Here is a 13,532-nt window from a genome sequence, read left to right on the forward strand (position 1 = left end):
GATGCGATGTGGAGCCCCCACTACCAATGGTAGAGGCCTCTCCTGCATCGGTTGAAGATACGCCCACATTGGATGCTTCCTCGTTAGTAGGTATAGGAGTTGGTGTCGATAAGCCACTTCCTCCTCCTCTTGTGGATCCCTGTCTCATCTTGGTGAGAATCTCCTCCACAATGTTTGGAGGGATCTCCTTGCATGGAGCAACTTGCCCCCTCGTCTTGGAAAGTTGTTGGAGAAGCCGAGTTGCATCACTTGTATAGCGCTTCCCACAATACTTGCATGTCCAATGGTGGGAGTTGAACTTCTTTGTGTCCCTCTCCACATGGATCGCATGCAAATTGAAGGTCTCGTGCTTCTCAGGAGTCATGGTGCCGATGACGAATCTTTGCCCGAGAGAGAGAGAGAGAGAGAGAGAGAGAGAGAGAGAGAGAGAGAGAGAGAGAGAGAGAATCTGAGAGAGAGAGAGAGAGAGAGAGAATCTCCCCCGAGAGAGAGAGAGAGAGAGAGAGAGAGAGAGAGAGAGAGAGAGAGAGAGAGAGAGAGAGAGAGAGAAGAAGAAGAAGAAGAGAGGAGAGAGAGAGAGAGAGAGAGAGAGAGAAGAAGAAGAAGAAGAGGGAGGAGAGAGAGAGAGAGAGAGAGAGAGAGAGAGAGAGAGAGAGAGAGAGAGAGAGAGAGCATGCAAGGAGAGAGAGAGAGAGGCGCCGGAGCACGATGCTGATCGCGTCGCCTGTCGCGCCGCCATAGCCCATCTTCCACGTCGTTGCCTGCAGCCGCCGCCTCGCCTCCGTCCGCAGGGTCGTCGTCCGTTGCCAGCCGCCCGCAGGCCTGTCGCCTGTCGCCCGCCCCTGAAGATACGTCGGCCGCAGTTCCCTGGCGTCCAGTCGCGTATCTCTCACGCCCCGTCGGGCGTGACTGAGTCCCCCGCCCCGCTGCTGGTCGGCCCTTCGTCAGCGGTCCCCGCACTGCTGTCGCCCGCCTGAGTGGCGGGCTCTGCACCAGCGCCTTGCTCGTCTGCCCTCTGTGTTTAGGGCTTCTGCTGGCGAGGCCCCTGCCCTCCGCCCTCCGCCCTCGATTATCCTGCCCTGCCGTCGACTGCTAGACCTGTGTTCCACCCTCAGGTCTGTCGCCCTATCCACGGTAGCCTACCCCTGATGCCAGGCGCCCAGCTCCTGCGAAAACCCTAAATCTGACCTTCGTCAGTTAGGCAGTGTCTGGGATCGCGTGCCCTCTGCTCTGTACACAGAGAGAGACAGCGAGAGAGAGAGTGTCGGTCAGGCCTTCTGTGAGATCAGTTCGTCATACACGATGGCTGGTTTGGATCTGGATTTCCTAGATCAAACGGTGGCAGCACTTGGCCCGGACTCTGATGCTGAGGAACCCGAGGATATGGTTCCGTGTACTGAAGAATTGCCCCCGGGTCCTGACATTCAGCCTGCAGGCAAACGTACCAAGCACACCTCGGAAGAGATAGGCGTTTCTCCGGATCGTTCCTATGCGCAGGTCGCTTCGGATCCGGTGGACTCTCAGGAGGTGGACTGGGAGCATCTGTTGGAATTTGCCAACACTCTGCTTGGTGAATATGTTCAACATAACCAGGAAGCCTTCTCTGCCTTTGCTCCAGACGATGTTCTGGAAACTACCGTCGAGCCAAAAACTGTCCTACGCTCCTTTTCGGTATTTTATGATCGCGCGGTGATACTCTTCTTCACTGGTCGCATTCCGCTGCTTTCCCGTATTCGCCAATGGCTGCAAAGTCTGCTACAAGGGGAATGTGTTGAAGAGATTTTTGTTGGATCCCGGGGTTTTTTTGAGGTCCTTTTCAAAACAGAGATGCACCGTGCTGCTCTTCTGTCTAAACTGCCTTTGTTTTTTGATCGTCGGTTGGTACATGTGGTTCCATGGCGCCCGATGGCAGACTTCCAGCGCCTCCTGCAACGTGAATGCCCTGTGTGGGTAGAAGTGGAAAATTGTCCGGCTGTTTATTGGCCGCTATTAAAGAATGCTATGGCCGCTGTGGGCACGGTTCTGGTCCCTCCCAGTCTCAGGGCGGTGAATCGCAACCGCTTGTGCTTGTTATGGGATACCGCACGGAAACGGCCTGCATGGTTACGCCTCAATTGCTCTGGAATTTATCCGTTACACTTTCGTTTGAAATGGGGCAATTTTGCTCGCCATTGTTTTTCTTGTGGACAGTTGGGGCACTTTATGGCTGAATGCCCAGAGCAACAACACGTTTCGGATGCAGCTCATGTTGCTCCGCCCATGGAAGATATGGTGTGTGATGCCCAGTCGCTGGATCCTACCCACCCGCCCCAAGTTCTGGCCAAAGGTAAACAACAGGTTTCGGGACAGGATTCCCGTGCTACTGATTGGGTTGAAGTCCGTGCCAAAAAAGGCAACAGGATTGGTGCGGGCATGGACAGTACTGGGCCTACTACTTCACACGATTCCATGTGAACATATATGCGCAGGAAGGAAATGATGTCGTCCGAGCGTTCTGCTCCTGCTATGGTTTCTTCAGTTCCCCATCATCAGCCCGCCAGGAAAATGTATTCGGATCGTCTCAAGGGTCCACCTGCACAGCTGGCTTTTGATACGAGAGGCAACGTCATTACTCCGTGGGACCGTCGTTACCCACGTCCCAACCCCAAGCAAGCAGATATGCCATCAACTTCCAAATCTGGTCCTCAGAACTCTTTTGCGGTGTTGGCAGATTTCTTGGGCGAGGGGGTCCTCGACATTCTCGCCGACAAAGTCAAATCGAGGCAAGCTGTGCCTCGTACCTAAGTGTGTTTTGTATACACATGAAAATAGCCACGTGGAACGTGCGAGGCATTTGTTCTCGTCATAAGCAACATGCCATGTGGACTGCATTGTATGAGAATCAGTGGGATGTCCTGTGTGTTGTTGAGCACAAGAGTCGCAGTGACGCCGGTAAAGTGGTGGATTGCCATGGCTTTCGTTTGTTTTATGCAGGAACATAGGCCAAGCATTATTCGGGTGTGCTCATGATTGTACATGCCAAATATCAGCCTGTTCTTATTAAAAATGATGTTCATGGCCGCTTTTTGGTGGTTGAAATTTTATTCGAAGGGGAAATCCTATGGTTACTTGGCCTCTATGCTCCGAATGATTCGTTATCTCGCCGGGAGCTTTGGCAGACTTTGCAGACTTCCTTGTCACTTGGCAGACGCGGCTTCTTCATGGGGGATTTCAATATGTGTGTTGATTCTTCCCAGTCTACATCGGAGCACTCGGTCATGGATGCGCCGGAAAGTCGTATGTGGCACGACTTGGCTCTTGCTGTTCTTAAGCAAGATCTTTGGTCCTAGCTACACCCGTCTTCTCCAGGCTTTACTTTCCATTCGGCCCAGTATGCCACAACATGGTCGCGGTTGGACCGCATATATATCATGCATAATGATGATTTTCTGCCTGAGATGCTCGAAATAAAAGTGTTGCAGCAATATGTCTTGTCGGACCATTTCCCTCTGCAGTTCGAGTTGCTTGCACAACCCATTGCCCCCTTCAAGCAATTTCTGGAGAGACTCCCTTTGCGTTTCAACTCCTCTTACTTAAAGCATACAATTTTTCAGGGCTATATGCAGCAATTGCTTGACAGATTCTCCTTGGACTTTTCCTCTCAGGGCACTGCGTCATTTGACCGATTGCTCTCTAATGTGCAGCGGGTTGCTCGGCAATATGGGATCTATCATGCCTCTCTTTGTCGGCGCCGTAGACAGGCAGCAGAGGACCTGCTGCTTTTGGTTCGCTCCCTGCTGATGGACACTCCGGATGATGCATTTCTGCTTACACTGGCCCTGCGGGTGGCCGATATTGTTAAAGAATTCCAATTAAAATCGTATCAGCAGGCCAAATTGCAACATCTAACAGAGACTTTGCAAGATAGTGCATGTCAGACCCATAAGTTCTTTCGAGCTCTCCATGCCTCTCCTGCTCGAGAGAATTTGACCAGACTCGAGGATGCACAAGGCCACCTTATCCTGGATCCACAGACTATTGTGCATATGTGCAGGAATTACTTTCGTGACCTTCTCGGTTCCGCTTCTCCTCCTTCAGCCCAAATTACTCAGGCCCGTTCGGTCTTCTATGACCTGGTCCGCAATCAGCTACCGCAGGACATGCAAGCTACTCTGGAGTCAGATATTGGTGAAGCAGAGGTTATGGATGTCTTGTTACACTTGCCCAAAGATAAAAGTCCGGGTTGGGATGGTCTCACCAATGAGTTCTTTGAAGCTTTTGCTACCCAACTGGCAAAACCATTGCAGGCTCTGTTTCAGCAGGTGTGGGAAATAGGGATCATGCCTCCCTCATGGAAACAAGGACTTATTAAACTGCTTCCAAAAGTTCCTTCGCCATCTAAGTTGACACTCTGGCGCCCCATTTCTTTGATGGGTTCCATGTACAAAATCTTTTCCAAAGTAATGGCGAATCGGCTCCATAAGCATCTCCCTGCCCTTGTACACCCTCTCCAGTACGGTTTCATTAAGGGCCGAAATATCCTACACAATGTTTTGAATGCCCAATTGGCCATTGATTATGCCCGGCATTCTAATCAGGAGGTGGTGTTGATTCAACTGGATCTGGAAAAGGCTTTTGACTAACTGGACTGGTCGTTTGTTGCTGACCTTATGTCCGCTATGGGCTTTGGTGCTCGGATGTCTCGTCTGATCTACACCATTAGTGCTGCGGCGTCTTCGCGAGTCATGCTGAACGGAGGTGTTACTGAGCAATTTGTCCTTGCCCGTTCTGTCAGACAGGGGTGTCCTTTGAGCCCTTTATTCTTTGCCCTTGCGACACATCCAGTTCTTACCATGTTATCACATATGGCCGCCTCTTCCTAGTTGGCCGGACTGTCGCTTCCTATAGGACACCATTTCATTAGCCAATCCCTGGCGGATGATACTTTTATGATTTTGCGTGCGGACAAGGATAACCTTCGAAAAGCATTGGATGTTTGGGGTCTCTTTGGCCAGGCGTCAGGCCTTCGTATCAATCTGCTCAAATCAGCCATTCTAAGCTGCACGGAGTCGGATTTGCAGTCCTTGGATTGGCAGGGTCCGGTTGTTCCTCGAGGTTCCATTGTCAGGCATCTTGGATACCCATTGGGTGTTGATGTTCCCCCAAAGCAGCTTCTGCAGTGGATTTCTCAGAAGATGGTGGCCAAGTTTATGTACTGGAAGTCTCAAGCCTGGCCTTTGCATGTTCGCCTCAAAGTAGCCCAGATAATTATGTTGCCAATGATCACATATTTCTTGCCATTGTTGCCCTGGACTCCAATGACTCTGAATGCACTCACTCAGTCTATTCGCTTCATGCTCTGGAAAAAGGACTCATTGCATGCAGGCATTTCCTGGATCTCGTGGTCACATGCGTGCACCCCCAAAAGCATGGGTGGCGGAGCTATTTTAGATGCCCAAACTCACATGCAGGCACTCCGTTGGTCCCTTTTGCGCGCCATGTGCTCGGATGATCATCATCCGTGGGTTGCTATCGCCCGTTCTTTCCTTGAGGGTCATGGGCTTCGGCATGGCAATACCCGACTCAGGTGCTCTTGGTGGCACGTTCTTAACGCGGATTCACGGTTTTCCAGTTCTTCTTCATCGCTGCTTACTCATTTGGTGTGTTCCTGGAAACACGTCCTTCGAAAGGCTCAGTGGCACCCAACGGAGGATCGCCTGGCTACTAACTCTTTTCAATTAGAATTACTGGCGGTCTCACGTCTACTTTCGTGGGAAGGTGAACACGAGCTTCGACCGCAATTCAACCGGATGGCACGTTTAGGCTTGTCTTCAGTTGCGGATGCCACTCTTGCCAGGCGGAATGTGCTTATCTCGTTTCGTGCTGCTAGGAGGATTTTCCGGATCCCTCGTGGATATAGGCCTTTATGGGAACAGGTCGTGACGGTGCTCCAGAGCAGACAACCCTTTCTTGCTCTTGCTTTGGATCATCCCTGGCAGGATTGGGACCTACAAGGCCGGCTGCCTTTGAGCAGAGCTTCTGCTAATCAAGTATATCATCTCCTGATTAAAGATAATCAATGGCTAGTTACTAAAGCGAATGCTTTATGGGGATTGTGTAAATCCCGCTCGTGGTGGAGGGTCACTGTGATGGAGGGTTGGGTCAACAAGACACCCTCTAAATACAAAGTCTTTCTTTGTCGAGTGATAATTGGGGGTCTTCCGCTTGCTTCGGCTCTTTCCAAGGGCCGAATCTCCAATGGCACCTGTTTCTTTTGCACCACTACTATGGAATCCGCCCGCCACCGATTTATTTCCTGCCCCGTCGGTAAGAAAGTATGGTTACTTTTGTCGGCCGTTTGGCGAGGGGTGGTTGGTATCACACTGCGCCCCTTTGATTGAGTTTTGGGCCAGCCCAAATGCCCTGCTCCCGCACAGCCACATATGAAGCTCATGTATCACTTCCTTCGATACTGGGGCTGTTGGCATAACTGGACGATTCAGAATGCTTTTCCGTTTGACTCCGCCCATAATGTTCAGCGGCATATTGTGAGGCTTAAGGGCCTCTTGTTTTGGCAGTTAGATCTTCTCCATCGTTCTGATTTGCTCTCTACGGAGGATTTCCGTCCTTGGCATATGGCAATTTCCTCCGCATCCTTGCCATGAAATTGTAACTTGTAGTACTTAGCACCTCTTCACATGATGACTTGTAGTGTCGTCATGTATCTTGTAATCAAGTAATCTTGTATTTTTTTTGTAATTAATACAATTACCTTTTACAAAAAAAAAAAGAGAGAGAGAGAGAGAGAGAGGCAAAGGCGCGATGGTGCCCCTGCTTCTTGCCGCCCTGCCATCGCGCAGTATTGCACGCCCTGCCATCGCCTCGACCTGCGCGGTTGACGACTGAAGCCCCGTCTGTCTGCACCTCTCGTTCGCGTCAGCATTGTCGTCGCCTGCCGCTGCTCGTTTGTCGTTCGTTTCGTGTCCGCAACGTCGATGCTTGCAGACCCGCCTGTCTCCGCCCGCCTTTCGCGTCTTCTCCCTGCGCCTGCCCGTTGAAACCCTACTGCGCATCTGCCGTCTCGCCCCTGCGCGTCGCTCTGCTTCATCGAGCCTTCCGTCCCGCCCTGTCGGCTGCCTATCGTGCCACCACGTCTGCAGCCGACAAGTCTCCCTGTCGTCGCCTGTACGCGCCCGCGTGTCGTCTCCCACAGGCTCGCCGCATGCATCTGGTGACCCGTCAGTTGCGCCTCCAGCCCTGCTGTCGCCCGCGTCCATTGCGGGCTCTGCGCCTGGTTCACACCCGTTCGCCTTGTGTGTCAGGGCTTCTGACCACGCCTGATTTCTGCCCACGCCTGCTGTCCGCCCTCGCCTCTGTCGGTCCCCCCCCTCGCCTGTCGGACGCTGCCCTCGCTAGTCAGCCACCGTGGTGGTCGCCCGAGACTTTTAACACCTGCAACCTGATCGTGTGACGTCCTGAGCCGTGTGCGAAACTGGCTTACAGGGGTACCGATTTCTAACTCAACCGACAGTAATTTGCCCGGTGCGTCAGTCCTCCTTCGCGATCAGCTCGTCATACAAGATGACTGGTTTGGATCTGGATTTCATAGACCAAACGGTGGCAGCACTTGGCCCGGATTCTGATGCTGAGGAACCGGAGGATATGGTTCCGTGCACTGAAGAGATCCCCCCGGGTCCTGACCTCCAGCCTGCGGGTAAACCTACCAAGCATACCTCGGAAGAGATAGGTGTTATTCAGGATCGTTCCTATGCGCAGGTTGCTTCGGATTCTGTGGACTCTCAGGAGATGGACTGGGAGCTGGAATTTGCCAACACTCTGCTTGGCGAATATGTTCAACATAATCAGGAAGCCTTTTCTGACTCTGCACCTGACGATGTTCTGGAAGCTACCGTCGACCCAAAAACTGTCCTACGCTCCTTTTCGGTGTTTTATGATCGCGCGGTGATACTCTTCTTCACTGGTCGAATCCCGCTGCTTTCCCGTATTCGCCAATGGCTGCAGAGTCTGCTACAAGGGGAATGTGTTGAAGAGATTTTTGTTGGGTCCCGAGGTTTTTTTGAGGTCCTCTTGAAAACTGAGACACATCGTGCTGCTCTCCTGTCTAAACTGCCTTTGTTTTTTGATCGTCGGTTGGTTCATGTGGTTCCATGGTGCCCGATGGCAGATTTTCAGCGCCTCCTGCAACGTGAATGCCCTGTGTGGGTAGAAGTGGAAAATTGTCCGGCTGTTTATTGGCCGCTATTGAAGGATGCTATGGCCGCTGTGGGTACGGTTCTGGTCGCTCCCAGTCTCAGGGCTGTGAATCGCAACCGCTTGTGCATGTTATGGGATACTGCACGGAAACGGCCTGCTTGGTTACGCCTCAATTGCTCTGGCATGCATCCGTTACACTTTCGTTTGAAATGGGGCAATTTTGCAGGCCATTGCTTTTCCTGTGGACAGTTGGGGCACTTTATGGCCGAATGGCCAAAGCAGCAATACATTTCAGATGCGGGCCATGTTGCTCCGCCCATGGAAGATATGGTGTGTGATGCTCCGTCGCTGGATACTATCCACCCGCCCCAAGTTCTGGCCAAAGGTAAACAACAGGTTTCGGGTCCGGATTCCCGTGCCACTGATTGGGTTGAAGTACGTGCAAAAAAAGGCAACAGGATTGTTGCTGGCATGGAGAGTACTGTGCCTACTACCTCACAGGATTCCATGCGTACATATATACGCAGGAAGGAAATGTTGTCTTCCGAGCGCTCTGCTCCTTCTATGGTTTCCTCAGCCCCCCGTCCTCACCCCGCCATGAAAATGTATTCGGATCATCTAAAGGGTCCACCTGCAAAGCTGGCTTTTGATACTAGAGGCAACGTCATTACCCCGTGGGACCGTCGTTATCCACGCTCCAACCTCAAGCAAGCTGATCTGCCGTCTACTTCCAAATCTGGTCCTCAGAACTCTTTTGCAGTGTTGGCAGATTTCTTGGATGAGGGAGTCGTGGACATTCTCGCCGACAAAGTCAAATCGAGGCAAGCTGTGCCTCCTACCTAATTGTGTTTTGCACACACATGAAAATAGCCACGTAGAATGTGCGAGGAATTTGTTCTCGACACAAGCAACATGCCATGTGGACTACATTGTATGAGAATCAGTGGGATGTCCTGTGCGCTGTTGAGCACAAGAGTCACGATGACGCCGGAAAAGTTGTGGATTGCCATGGCTTTCGTTTGTTCTATGCAAGAACACAGGCCATGCATTATTCGGGTGTGCTCATGATTGTACATGCCAAATATCAGCCTGTTCTCATTAAAAATGATGTTCATGGCGGCTTCTTGGTGATTGAAATTTTATTCGAAGGGGAAATCTTATGGTTACTTGGCCTCTATGCTCCGAATGATTCGTTATCTTGCCGGGAGCTTTGGTAGACTTTGCAGACCTCCTTGTCACTTGGCAGACGAGGCTTCTTCATGGGGGATTTCAATATGTGTGTTGATTCCTCCAAGTCCACATCGGAGCACTCGGTGATGGATGCGCTGGAAAGTCGTATGTGGCATGAGTTGGCTCTTGCTGTTCTTAACAAGATCTCTGGTCCTGGCTACACCCGTCTTCTCCAGGGTTTACTTTCCATTCGGCCTAGTATGCTACAACATGGTCGCGGTTGGACCGTATATATATCATGCAGAATGATGATTTTCTGCCTGAGATGCTCGAAATAAAAGTGTTGCAGCAATATGTCTTGTCGGACCATTTCCCTCTGCAGTTCGAGTTGCTTGCACAACCCATTGCACCTTTCAAGCAATTTCTGGAGAGACTCCCTTTGCGTTTCAACTCATCCTACTTGAAGCATGCAATTTTTCAGGGCTATATGCAGCAATTGCTTGACAGATTCTTCTTGGACTTTTCCTCTCAGGGCACTGCGTCATTTGAAAGATTGCTCTCTAATGTGCAGCGGGTTGCTCGGCAGTATGGGATCTATCATGCCTCTCTCTGTCGGTGCCGTCGACAGGCAGCGGAGGACCTGCATGTTTTGGTTCGCTCCCTGCTGGTGGACACTCCGGATGATGCATTTCTGCTTGCACTGGCCATCGGGTGGCCGATCTTATTAAAGAATTCCAGTTAAAATCGTATCAGCAGGCTAAATTGCAACATCTGACAGAGACTTTGCAAGATAGTGTCTGTCAGACCCATAAGTTCTTTCGAGCTCTTCACGCCTCTCCTGTTCGAGAGAATATGACAAGACTCGAGGATGCAGAAGGCCACCTTATCCTGGATCCACAGACTATTGTGCATATGTGCAGGAATTATTTCCGTGACCTTCTCGGTTCCGCTTCTCCACCTTCAGCCCAAACTACTCAAGCCCGCTCGGTTTTTTATGACCTGGTCCGCAATCAGCTTCCGCAGGACATGCAAGCTACTATGGAGTCATATATTGGTGAGACAGAGGTTATGGACGTCTTGTTACACTTGCCCAAAGATAAAAGTCCGGGTTGGGATGGTCTCACCAATGAGTTCTTTGAAGCTTTCGCTACCCAACTGGCGAAACCATTGCAGGCTTTGTTTCAGCAGGTGTGGGAAACAGGGATCATGCCTCCCTCATGGAAACAAGGACTTATTAAACTGCTTCCAAAAGTTTCTTCGCCATCCAAGTTGACGCACTGGCGCCCAATTTCTTTGATGGGTTCAATGTACAAAATCTTTTCCAAAGTAATGGCGAATCGGCTCCATAAGCATCTCCCGGCCCTTGTGCACCCTCTCCAGTATGGTTTCATTAAGGGCCGAAATATTCTACACAATGTTTTGAATGCCCAATTGGCCATTGATTATGCCAGGCATTCTAATCAGGAGGTAGTACTGATTCAACTAGACCTGGAAAAGGCTTTTGACTATCTGGACTGGTCTTTCGTTGCTGAACTTATGTCTGCTATGGGCTTTGGTGCTTGGATGTCTCGCCTAATCTACACCATTAGTGCTGCGGCGTCTTCGCGAGTCATGCTGAACGGAGGTGTTACTGAGCCCTTTGTCCTTGCCTGTTCTGTCAGACAGGGGTGCCCTTTGAGCCCTTTATTCTTTGCCCTTGCGACACAGCAAGTTCTTTCCATGTTATCACATATGGCCGCCTCTTCTCAGTTGGCCGGACTGTCGCTTCCTACTGGACAGCACTTCATTAGCCAATCCCTGGCGGATGATACCTTTATGATTTTTGCGTGTAGACAAGGATAACCTTCGAAAAGCATTGGATGTTTGGGGTCTCTTTGGTCAGGCGTCAGGCCTTCGTATCAATGCGCTCAAATCAGCCATTCTAAGTTGCACGGAGTCAGATTTGCAGTCCTTGGACTGGCAGGGTCTGGTTGTTCCTCGTGGCTCCATTGTCCGGCATCTTGGATACCCTTTGGGTGTTGATGTTCCCCCAAAGCAGCTTCTGCAGTGGATTTCTCAGAAAATGGTGGCTAAGTTTATGTATTGGAAGTCTCAGGCCTGGCCCTTCCATGTTCGCCTCAAAGTAGCCCAGATAATTATGTTGCCCATGCTCACATATTTCTTGCCATTGTTGCCCTGGACTACTACGACTCTGAATGCTCTTACTCAGTCTATTCGCTTCATGCTATGGAAGAAGGACTTATTACATGCAGGTATTTCCTGGATCTCGTGGTTGCATGTGTGCACCCCCAAACGCATGGGTGGCGGAGCTATTTTAGATGCCCAAACTCACATGCAGGCACTTCGTTGGTCTCTTTTCCGCGCCGTGTGCTCGGATCATCATCCGTGGGTTGCTATAGCCCGTTATTTCCTTGAGGGCCATGGGCTTCTGCATGGCAATACCCAAATCCGGAGTTCTTGGTGGAATGTTCTTAACGCTGATTCGCGGTTCTCCAGTTCTTCTTCATCGCTGCTTACTCATTTGGTATGTTCCTAGAAACACGTCCTTCAAAAGGCTCAGTGGCATCCAACGGAGGATCGCTTGGCTACTAACTCTTTTCAATTGGAGTTAACGGCAGTCTCGCGTTTACTTTCGTGGGAAGGTAAACATGAGCTTAGACCACAATTCAACCGGATGGCACGTTTGGGCTTGTCTTCGGTTGCGGATGCCACCCTTGCCAGTCGCAATGTGCTTATATCGTTTCGTACAGCTAGGAGGCTTTTCAGGATCCCTCGTGGATATAGGCCTTTATGGGAACAGCTTTTGATGGTGCTCCAGAGCAGACAACCCTTTCCTGCTCTTGCTTCGGATCATCCCTGGCAGGATTGGGACCTAGAGGGCCGGCTGAATTTGAGCAAAGCTTCTGCTAACCAAGTGTATCATCTTCTGATCAAAGATCATCAATGGCCACTTCCTAAAGCGAATGCTTTATGGGGATTGCGTAAATCCCGGTCATGGTGGAGGGCAACTGTGATGGAGGGCTGGTTGAACAAGACACCCTTTAAATATAAAGTCTTTCTTTGGAGAGTGATGATTGGGGGTCTTCCGCTTGGTTCAGCTCTTTCCAAGCGACAAATCTCCAATGGCACCTGTTTCTTTTGCACCAGTACTATGGAATCCGCCCGCCACCGATTTATTTCTTGCCCCGTCGCTAAGAAAATCTGGTTATTTTTGTCGGCTGTTTGGCGAGGGGTGGTGGGTATCACCCTGCGCCCCTTTGATTGGGTTTTTGGCTAGCCCAAATACTCTACTCCCGCATAGCCACATATGAGGCTCATGTATCACTTTCTTCGATACTGGGGCTGTTGGCATAACTGGACCATTTGGAATGCTTTTCTGTTTGACTCCGCCTATAATGTTCAGCGGCATATTGTGAGGCTTAAGGGCCTCTTGTATTGGCAGTTAGCTCTTCTCCATCGTTCTGATTTGCTTTCTACGGAGGACTTCAGTGTCTGGCATATGGCAATTTCCTCCACATCCTTGCCATGACATTGTAACTTGTAGTACTTAGAACCTCTTCACATGATGGCTTGGATTGTCGTCATGTATCTTGTAATCACGATCTTGTATTTTTTTTGTAATTAATACAATTACCTTTTACGAAAAAAAAGAGAGAGAGAGAGAGAGAGAGAGAGAGAGAGAGAGAGATGCTTGAGTCTCGACTCTTGAAAGTTGAAACTTGAGTCTTGAAAGTTGAAAGGGAGACTCGAGAGGTCCGAGGGTTGGGATAAAGTTGTGGGGTAAAGTTGAAAAAGCAAGAGTGAGAGAGAGGGAATGGGAGATGAGAATTGCAAATGCTTTGATAGGGTACGGGATAGAGTGGATGGGATATGAGATTTTACTCTTTGAGAATGGTAAATGCTTCAATAGGGTGCGGGAAAGAGGAAGATGAGAATGGTAACTTGTAAGTGCTTGCTGAATTGGTGTGGAAGCATGGAGGAGAGGAGCACCTTTTGTAGATGAGAGAAGGGTCAAAGTTCAAAGTTCAAACAGTCAAATTCTAAAGAGAGAAGGAACCCAAAGTCTAGACTCTAAAGAGAGGGCTGCAAGCTGTAGCCTGGAAGGAATTCAAAGAGGAGCATTAAGTTTTACATGGATGATGGCTGGAATTTGGAAAAGGGGGATGGGG

At 50.3% G+C, this 13,532-nt stretch overlaps 1 protein-coding gene across 4 annotated transcripts in view; it reads left to right on the plus strand.

Moving 5' to 3' along the window:
• Positions 1–13,532, plus strand: part of LOC148028522 (DNA glycosylase/AP lyase ROS1-like) — a 303,662-nt gene that overhangs the window by 88,910 nt on the left and 201,220 nt on the right. The window lies entirely within an intron of this gene.

The sequence above is a fragment of the Lygodium microphyllum genome, chromosome 11, assembly GCF_053477565.2.
Source record: "Lygodium microphyllum isolate KBCC chromosome 11, Lygodium_microphyllum_v1.1.10, whole genome shotgun sequence".
Taxonomy (NCBI): Eukaryota; Viridiplantae; Streptophyta; class Polypodiopsida; order Schizaeales; family Lygodiaceae; genus Lygodium; species Lygodium microphyllum.